Genomic DNA, 10,723 nt, shown 5'->3' on the forward strand with positions numbered 1-10,723 from the left:
CTAACACTTCTTGTTCTCTAGTGCACTCTAGTAGTTTCGTTTTTTTTTTAAATATTCGTATATTTCTTATCTTAATTGCTTCCGCACTGTGCACATGGCTACGTCACCCTCATCTCGGTCGGGGTGTGTCATATAATAATGTACATAGAAATAAATTATCACATTTATTTCAGGAACCTCAATCAAAAATTAAAAATCAACAAGGTTTCAATCAAAGAAAATTCATAACTAAGGACCGCATCGAAAATCTCCCAATAATTTATTTACCTCGCCCTGCGCACCTGGGTCGTATTCAAACCCATGACGTCACGTCCACGGGGGCACGTGTGAAGGATTTCAAAAGCATTTGTGGTGGTTTATAATTTGCTGTCCGTCTAAGTAAATAGAAAAAGGCAGAAGAAAAAGACTACAATTGTGTTTCAAACTTGTAAGAGCATATATAGGGGTTTCGGAATCCTCTCTTTTATAGTTTCTTCCCATTTCCCTTTTTCTTGATTATTTTGTCTCAATTTGATTTGGAATTTATTTGAGAAACACACTATAGGGCCAACTCTAATTTTTTTATAACAAAAAATATTATCTATACGAAGGGAGGTGAGGGTGAGCTTAGTCTTACAATAGGTTAGCAATAATGTGATTCGAATTCGTCTTTGATGAAAATCGAACCTTAGACCTCCCACTTAGAAGTGAAGAAGAATACCATTAGACCGTAGTAATAAATGGCAGGGCAACTCCACATTAAATCTTTTAGGTTTTCTTTCAAATATTTCTTTTACAAAAAATCATCTAAATCAGAAACCATAGTCATTTTAGTGTTTCTTTGAAGTACCCCTTAGTCTATTTTCTTTTCCAAAATTTGATGTCTATAATTTTGAATTTGTCTATGTTTTACAAATATGATCTATGAATGATAAATTAAAATATAATTGATTTGGATCAATAAGAAAAAATTATGGAGTGAGCCTCACAAAGTGTCCCTCAAAGATGCTTCAATAGAAGAGGACTTCATATATAGTAGTTTATTGCTAAAATGATTATTGTATATGAATTTACGACAATCTACTAAAATATCATATATAGTAGTTTTGCTAAATTGATGATTGTGTGTGAGTTTACGATAATCTACTAAAATGATCATATATACGAGCAGCTTCTTAGAAGAACTCTCGACCGTATTCTAGAGCAAGAATCATTGATACAAAAATATTAATTTTTTTCAAAGAAAATAAAAGAACTTAAAAAAAAAAGTTCACATGTTCCTCAATAGGCAATAATTCAACCACCAGTTTATTCGGTGGAGCAAAAAATAATCGAGAAAAATATGGAGGCGACACATGGATTCTATGGTATAAAAAAACAAAATTACCCTCGAGGCACACCAAAGCTTCTACGCGCAAGCAGTGGCAAAGCTACAGAGGGACTGGGCTGGAAATTAAGCTCTGGAGTGTGCCTCCGCCCTTCTTGTCTCGTCGGAATTAATGGTTGCACCTACATTGCAGATCAGTTTCTGGGTTTCTGCTTGAGTTTCTGTTGCTACACACCAGCAGCTTATGTTATTTTTTTTTTCAAATCCCTTAAATGAAACAATGCCATTTCATTTTGTATTAAAAAAAAATACCTCCTTAATCAGACGACGCCGTTTCGTTTAATTGATTAAAAAAATATAAAAAAATTAAAGGGGACCACTATCCCTGTACCTTCCATTATTCAAATGAGCCTTCACTTTTTGAAACCAATCCCCTTTTTTAAAACCAATCAGAAGACCCATGCGTGCCCCCCTAAATCCCAGCAGCAGTTTTCACATTTCAACGCCCTCCTCCCGACTCCGTCCCGTTCCATTGTCCCTTATTTATCCTTCAAGCCGAGCCAGCTTGTAGCAGCCAACTGTTGGTTGGTTTTCCACTTCTCTCTCAATTTTAGGTATTTTTTTTAACTTTCTAATTTATATTATCCCTAACCCAAATTAATTAATACTAAATTTTAGTTAATTAATATAGAGTCATAGAGTAATACACTAAAATTGAATCCTATGAGTGATTATTGATCAATGAAATTATTGTCTAGAGTAAAAATTGAATTATTGATTATTGATATTAATTTATGAATTGAATTTTTGTGTATTAAATCATTTATATGAATATTGGTATTGATTAATTGAATTGTTGGTTTAATTAGCTAGTACTCATATTGACTATAGTATAGTTTACTCTAAGATTAAGAGTCTTAGGACTTTTTTTTCTTTTCCATATACAATTACATAATCGAACGATACTATAAGAAACAGTGCTTAAATCTCCTTCAAATATTCTGGCTAGTCCTTCTTCGAATATTCCGAGTAGTCATCCTTTGAATATTCCAAATATTCATTCTTTGAGTATTCCGAGTAGTTTCCAACAAAGTGAGGTCACTGAGTTGGATGAAATACTGGCTAATCTTCCTACAGACCTTGGACATAGACGTCGAATGCTTATTATCCACCTAATTATCGTGAAGCAATTCGTCGACACTATCTCCAAAATAATCCTTGTCAACCTAAAGACCACATCATGCCCAGAAAAGTTAGCAACAATTGATGTTTTGTCACCTGTTGATTTGATCATTTTAAGTGGTTGGAGTATAGTATAGTAAAAGATGCTGCATTTTGTCGTTATTGCTATCCATTCAAGTGTGATTTTGATAAAAAGGGAAATGCCAGAAGTGATGTCTTCATTGAGATTGGGTATACAAATTGGAGGAAAAGACTTGAAAATTTTTGAGAGCATGAGGGAGGTGTTGGAAGTCTTCATAATAAAGCTTTACAACAAGCTATAGATTTGATGACACAAAAGCAACATATTGAAACATTTATGATTAAGCAAACCGATGAAGCTCGCATTAATTATCACACTTTATTGCGCGGCGCAGTTGATTGCACAAGTTGGTTGTTGCAACTTGCAACAAGGTTTGCCTTTTCATGGCCATGATGAATCATTCAAATCAAGCAACAAGGGTAATTATTTGGAGCTTATGCAATTTCTTGCCGATCATAATGATAAAATTAGGAAGGTTGTGTTTGAGAATGCTCCCAAGATTCTCAAGTATACTTCTTCCGATATTCAAAAAGATCCTGTCCGTGCTTGTGCCATTGAAACTATTGGTGCAATTACTAAAGCTATGGAAGATACATTTTTTTTCTCTTTTGGTTGATGGATCATGTGATTCTTCAACTAAAGAGCAAATGGTGATGGTATTGCATTATGTGAACAAGGAAGGAGAAGTAATTGAAAGGTTTTTGGGTGTTCAACATGTCTCCTCTACAACTAGTAGCTCGCTTGAAAAGGCCATTGAGAGATTATTTGCTTTAACAAATTTGAGTATGTCCAAGTTATGGGGACAAGGCTACAATGGAGCTAGTAATATGAAAGGAGAACTAAATGGCCTTAAAGCAAAGATTTTGAACAAGTATCCTCAAGCATTTTATGTTCATTGTTTTGCACACCAACTTCAAGTAACTCTTGTAGTCGTTGCAAAGGGAATTGAGAGTGTCGCCATTTTCTTCAACAATGCTAGTATTTTGGTCAATACTATTGGATCATCGTGTAAGCGTTGTGATGCATTTAGAGAGAAACAACTAGAACAAATTAAGAAAGCTCTTGATATTGGTGATCTTGAAACAAGTAGAGGGTTAAATCAAGACATTAATTAGTCTCATCCGTCCTTGTGATACACATTGGAACTCACATTATGGTACTATAGTTAGTCTTATTGTCATGTTTGAAGCCTTGGTGGAGGTGCTTGAATGGATTAAGGATGATACCAACCAAGACAATTTCGGTGAAGTAAGTTATTCCACGACATACAAACTTTTGATTTTGTGTTTCACCTTTTTTTTATGAGACTCATATTGGGAATTACAAATGAGTTATCACAAGCATTACAAAAGAAAGATCAAGATATTGTGAATGCGATGACATTAGTGGAAGTATGCAAGCAAAGACTACAATCCTTGAGAGATAATGACTTTGCGGACTTGCTTGATGATGTACAAAAGTTTTGTCAAGATCATGATATTGTCGTTCCTAACATGGAGGATTTGCGTTTTGTACCCTGAAAATCAAGGCGTAAAGCTCCAAGACTCACAAACTTCCATTACTATCATGTGGACCTCTATTTTCAAGTCCTTGATACACAATTAAAGGAATTGAATGATCGCTTCAATAAGGTAAACACCGAATTGCTTCTTTGTATGGCATGTTTGAATATGGTGAAATTTTTTGCATATTTTGACAAAACAAAAATTGTTTGTCTAGCTTAACTTTATCCTCAAGATTTTGATTGTATGGACCTCATGAATATTCCAATTCAACTTGACAATTGCATTCACAATATGAAGATGCATAGTGAGTTTTCATCAATGAGAGGAATTGGTGATCTTGCAAAGGAGTTGGTGAAGACCGGGAGGTGTGCAAGCTATATGTTAGTGTATAAGCTTCTTACATTGGCTTTGGTGTTATTGGTTGCAACCACTTTGGTGGATAGAGCTTTTTCTGCTATGAAGATTGTGAAAACACCATTGCGTAACAAAATGGGAGATCAATGGTTGAGTGATAACATGCTTGTTTACATTGGGAGATATTGATAATGAGCCTATTATGCAGCGTTTTCATGATATGAAACCTCGTCGGCAACAATTGTAATTTGTTTGTATTGATAAATTATGGAAGACATTACTATATAAAAGGATTTTGTTGTTGCTATTCTTTTGAACCTTGCATTCTTTTAACTTCGGCCCTCCCCCAACCAATTCCTGGCTTCGCCACTGCACACAAGCAGTGGATAATCAATGTCAAAAGTGATCAAAATAGGTATTTATTCAAAACCTATTCCATCCATCCTCATCAAATCTCCCTCACAAGGTAACTCCCAAATTATTTCTCCTAAATTATATTAATAAGCTAATTAATTAATTTATTAATTAGCTAATTAATTGTAAATTACACCCAAAAAACCACTAAAGTGGCCGGTTCCCATCTCTCCCAAAAGGGTTGGCCACACCATACCACCCTATTTTCTCCAAAATCCTAAGTTCAACACTCTTGCAAAATTCTCCAAATTCTCTAAACACTTTTCGCTCAAATTCATCGGAGGTTCTTCGGCCAAAGTCCCCCCCAATCATCGTGGGTGCATGAGGCTCTTGGCATTGACCAAAGGTGTTAATTGTTTTGTAGGTGTAATTTGTCCAAGAAGAAAAAGGTGAAAATTTGCATCCGCAAATTGGTGCTTCCATTGAGAGTCTTAATCAAATGCTCGTAGAAGACTCTCACATTCAAGGTTTTTCGTTTTCTTGTTCATTTGTAGATTTTTCGTACCTTCTTATTCTTGGATTTTTTTTCTAAAATTTCTTTGATAAAACGTAAAAGAAAAGTACAATGGCAAGAGATTCAACGAACATAAATTCCAACATTCGAGGATTAAGACCACGGAGATCTACAAAGTTCAACACAACGATAAGTGGAGCGGTACCACCCCTACAGGGCACCACGATGGCCACCACGACAACCATCCTCGGCAAGGCTCACGGCACCACAACCATGGCTTAAGTCGTGCCATTCAAACCCACATGAGCCCAAGCCCAAGGCGAGACGACCCAAGCCACTCAAGCCTGACACGAACCCAACATGTTGCCAAGCTGAGCCTTAGCCTTGCACCCACATGCGCCACACGCCGAGCAGCCTACTCCCACGACCCAACTTACTCCCGTGGCCTTCCAAGCTGCCCAAATTGGTCTAAGATTAGTTCAACCGTCCTGGCTTCAAATTTCTGGACCTATGATTGAACCAGGTGTATTTTCACAACATTTCTCTGAGGATTTGACATTTCCCAACTCAAATCTCGCGCTCGGAGTCTACCACACTTCCACTGCTTAAGGAGACACATTCCTTCTAAGCTCTTCCAACCCAAATAGAGAACCACACTTGTCTCGACAAATCATAGAATTGACAAGCGCCCTCGCACAACAGACGACCTTGGTGAATCATCTTTTGTAGCGCACCGAAATGCAATGTACCCTAGACGAGGTGTCCCGAAGCATGACAAAGACAGATGATGAACCTCTCCAATAGTGTCCTAGTAAGCAGCCCCTCAACTAGCCATAATCTAAGTGTTCTAGTAGTTTATGCTCCCACCTAAGTCCTCGGGATAGCGTATACCCTCGTCTTAACGCACGGATGAGTGTGCACTCTCAATCAACCTCACGGACGAGCATACGTTCACGGTTAAGGCCATACTCTGATTATCAACATGGACAACCTTCCAGGCAAAATGTTCATTCATAACTAGGCTCACAAAGAGTATTCTCCACCTCACATCGAAGTAGGCAGCATAACGAATAGAGAAAAACAGTCACTCAATCCCGTTTAAGTTCAACCGACAGCTTGTAAAACAACCCGCTCGCTTACCATGAACGTGCCACATGCACCACAACCATGGCATAGAAAAGTAGAGCATAGGGAAGAGCGGCCTAGACCAATAGGTCATGACTAGGTCATGACCGGGCGCAGCCAAAAGTTCCACTACCTCAATAGAGGCAAATTCAAGAAGAAGTTGACAGGCTCCTGACTGAATGATTGCGCAATTTCTAGCACAACGAGGCTACTGACAATGCACTTCGACGATACATGACCAACATAAGCATGTCACCATTCATGGATGCGATCGAGCGAACAGATCCACCTTACGGGTTCACTATGCCTCACTTCACTCCGTACAAGGGAGACGAAGATCCGTCTCAACATTTTAAGCATTATTGCAGTACCATGATCCTCTTCAGGAATGACGACGCGCTTATGTGCAAAATTTTTGCCACAACTCTATAAGGCGAAGCGCAAGACTCGTTTCACACCCTACTGCCACAATCGATCCAGAATTTCAACGAACTTTCCTTAGTTTTCACTAAGAAGTATTCGTCTAACCGTTCAATCAAAATGACATCCAACCATCTCTTTAGCATCGTAAAAGACCATTGGGAGACAATTCGTGACTATGTCAAGAGGTTTAAAACGGAGAAGGCTAAGGTTGTTGGCTGCAACGACAGCATTCAGAAATGGGCTTCCCACCGAACACCCTTTATTCAAAAAACTAATCATGGGAGAAGAACAAACCCTAGTAGTTTCGTATGCTTTGGCAAAAAAGCACACATTATGGGACGAGGCAAACCAGTCTAACAAAAACGAGTTGGAAAAGAAGCGCATAGAACGTTCCCCAACCAGAGAATACTCAGCGCCCAAAACATTCACCAAGTTCATAGTTCCAATCGGCCAAATTCTCCGCAAGCTCAAGAACAAACCTTGGTTCAAACTGCCACCACCCATGAAAGGCGATCTTACCAGGCTGGATCATACAAAGTATTACGCATTCCATTAAGGGCCAAGCCACACTACCAACGGCTGCCTAAAGAGGAAGCAGTACCTTGAGAAACTGACAAATGAGGGCCGATGCGATGAGTATCTTGACAGGTCAACAATATGGCCTGCACAAGTAGGGGAAGTCTCCATCACCCTTGAACCCCGTTAGGGCTTCTCCAAATAAGTTTGAAGTCTCAAGCAACTTGACGAACAAAGCCTCACAAGCCGAAGATTATCCAGTTTGTTATGCAGTTTCTACCTTCCATCACAGTTGATTCATTTCTTTATTCTCAATGGAGATTCAAAAAGTTATTCATAAGCCTGGCTCAATTGTTGTCTACGACAACTGCTCAAACCCCTATCTGGGTATGTTCTTCAGTGCGAGAGGATAAACTAATTACTCTCCAGTGCGAGAAGGTAAACCAATTCCTCGACACCGATATGGGTAAGCTCTTCAGTGCAAGAGGGTAAACTAATTGCTCTTCAGTGCAAAAGGCTATACTAATTGATCTCTAGTGCGATAGGGTAAACTAATTCCCTGACACCCATCTGGGTAAGCTCTCCAGTGCAAGAAGGCCACATAGCTAAAAAGATCAAATGCTTGAAAACTAACTAAGCAACAAATGGTCAGGGGGCAGCAGCCACTTTGCACCCAACAGTTCGCTCATTCAACACTTCATCTTCAGCAGCTTCGATCTTGGCAGCTCCATCCTTAACTGCTCCATCTACGACAGTTAAGAAATCAAACTCAAACAGTTTCCTCATTTTTGGTAAGCAGCCCAGACGTGGCAGCCCAAACCATGGCCCCTGCCACACCTCCTCTTTGGCCCATGCCAAGCTGACTCTTGGCCCCTGCCAACCGACGTGCCGCACCACCCAAGAAGAAGACAAGGAAAATTAAGTTTTTCTTACATCGTTGCGGCGCGGAGAAGACAAAGAAATCAACGAAAGACGATTATTTGCACGAGCAAGCAAAAAAGAGTGCTAAGGGAGGAGGAACAAATATCCTTTAGCTTTCTCTCTTTCTTGTAGGCCTAAATAATTGCCCTCTGAAGTTGATTTAATCCCCTACTTAAGGTAGGCCTAAATAGGCTTTAGAGGCGATTTATTTCCCTTTCCTAGAAGAATCTAATTCCAAGTCCAAGTGGAAATCTGCATCAAAGTTGAAGATCTCTACACCTGCTGCCATTTCCTGCAAGCAGCCCAACAGGTGTGGGGGCAATTGTGGAGCCAAAAATAATCGAGAAAAATATGGAGGCGACACGTGGATTCTAGGGTAAACAAAAAAACAAAATTACCCTCGAGGCACACCGAAGCTTCTACGCACAAGCAACAGACAATCAAGGTCAAAAGTGATCAAAATAGGTATTTATTCAAAACCTATTTCATCCATCCTCATCAAATCTCCCTAACAAGGTAACTCCCAAATTATTTCTTGTAAATTATATTAATTAGCTTATTTATTTATTTATCACTCAATTAATTTATTAATTAGCTAATTAATTGTAAATTACACCCAAAAAACCACTAAAGTGGTCAGTTCCCATCTCTCCCAAAAGGGCCGGCCACACCCCTATAAATACCACCCCTTTCTCCAAAAACCTAAGTTCAACACTCTTGCAAAATTTTCCAAATTCTCTAAACACTTTTCCCTCAAATTCTAACTTTGGTATCAGAGGTTCTTCAGCCAAAGCCCCCCCCTCCCAAATTCATCGTGGGCGCATGAGGCTCTTGCCCTTGACCAAAGATGCTAATTATTTTGTAGGTACAATTTTGTCCAAGAAGAAGAAGGTGGAAATTTGCATCCACACATTCCCTGGTTCTCTTGTGTCCTACTCTCAAAGCTATGCCTTAAGTAAAGACATTGGTAGTGAATTCCCCCATACATTTCATCATGTGCATCACATCTATCCTCTTTTTTTTTTTTTTTTTTTTTTTACGTATACATATAAGAAAATGAAACGTGTACTGTAGGATTATAAGTTGCAGAAACTTTACACATGTCAAAGGAAATCCAAAGAGACTTGTTGCGGTTCCTAAAATGGATGAGACATACATAATTGGAGGGAGGTCAAGACGTAATGTACCAACAAAGACTAACCACCATCATTTTCCTGTGGAGTAATTTATTTATGTCATGGATGAGCAACTTGTGGAATTAGATGGATGTTTTGATAAGTTAAATACTAAGTTGTTTATTTGTTTCACATTTTGAGTTCGAATGTTAGTTTAACTTTATCTTTCTCAATTTTTTTTTTAAATTAAATATTTTCTCAATTACATGGGATTATTACTTTCGTGAAGAAGATTGTGGAGAAAGGGTTTATCATGTATATTTTCTTGTTGCATTGACTTTAGTTTTACTTGCTACAACTGCTTTAAGGGTATATAATCTCTTAATTGGAGGGAGGTCATTGTTAAAGCTGGGACATTTTTCCACCCCTCAAAATAGTATAGGCCAAGAAAAAGACTTAGAAAAGTCCAAGAAAGATCAAGGCCCAAAAAAGGAAAAGAAGTCCAATGTCCAATGGAATTAGAAAGGAGCATTTCCAAGCGCTATAGCCGACCACTCACCAGTCAAGTTTGACTAAATAACATAGAGAACTTTCCGACCGACATGAGCACATGGGTAAACTAACAATTTTATGACACAAGGCTCCAAGAACAGGCCTAACACCAACCTAGGCCACGTGTCAATCACCATTGAAGATAGAAACCTTGGATGAGATGTAAAGGCTGCTGGACCTGAATATTTTTAACATTATCTCACCCCCCTTTTCTATCGAAACTCTATCTCCGTCAGATTTCAGCCACTTCGACTTGGACTAAGACTCTGAACCTAGTCCCCTTAGGCGCCTAATTCATTCCTTATTTGATCAACCACAGGTTTTGATTCTTGGAAAAATTCGATTTTTATCAAAACCCATTCTAATCCTTTAACAATTCTAACTCAATTAGGACTCGTCCAAACCATTATCACAATCTGACCCTTTAACAATCCCATTCCACTTGGATTCAGTCAAATCGTTAGCATTCCATTTCCGAGCTGAGAAAGTCACAAGGACTAAATATTTATTATTGGGCCGAGATTGAGCCGAGATTCACTTCTTGGTTTATTTCCTCTCGGCCCAAATCCCATATTCTAGGCCCAAATAATAACGCAACATTTTCAAAATATAAAAATTCGTCTTGGATAATAATAACTTTTAATGTTGTAAATAAGGTGACATCCCGAATTGGTGAGAACTTATCAACCAATGCTACCACAATAACTAGATTACAATTTTTTCGCACCAGTTGCATACCTTCCTCATTTGCAATCAACAATAACAGATTATCTG

Source organism: Malus sylvestris, chromosome 16 (assembly GCF_916048215.2).
Source record: "Malus sylvestris chromosome 16, drMalSylv7.2, whole genome shotgun sequence".
Classification (NCBI taxonomy): domain Eukaryota; kingdom Viridiplantae; phylum Streptophyta; class Magnoliopsida; order Rosales; family Rosaceae; genus Malus; species Malus sylvestris.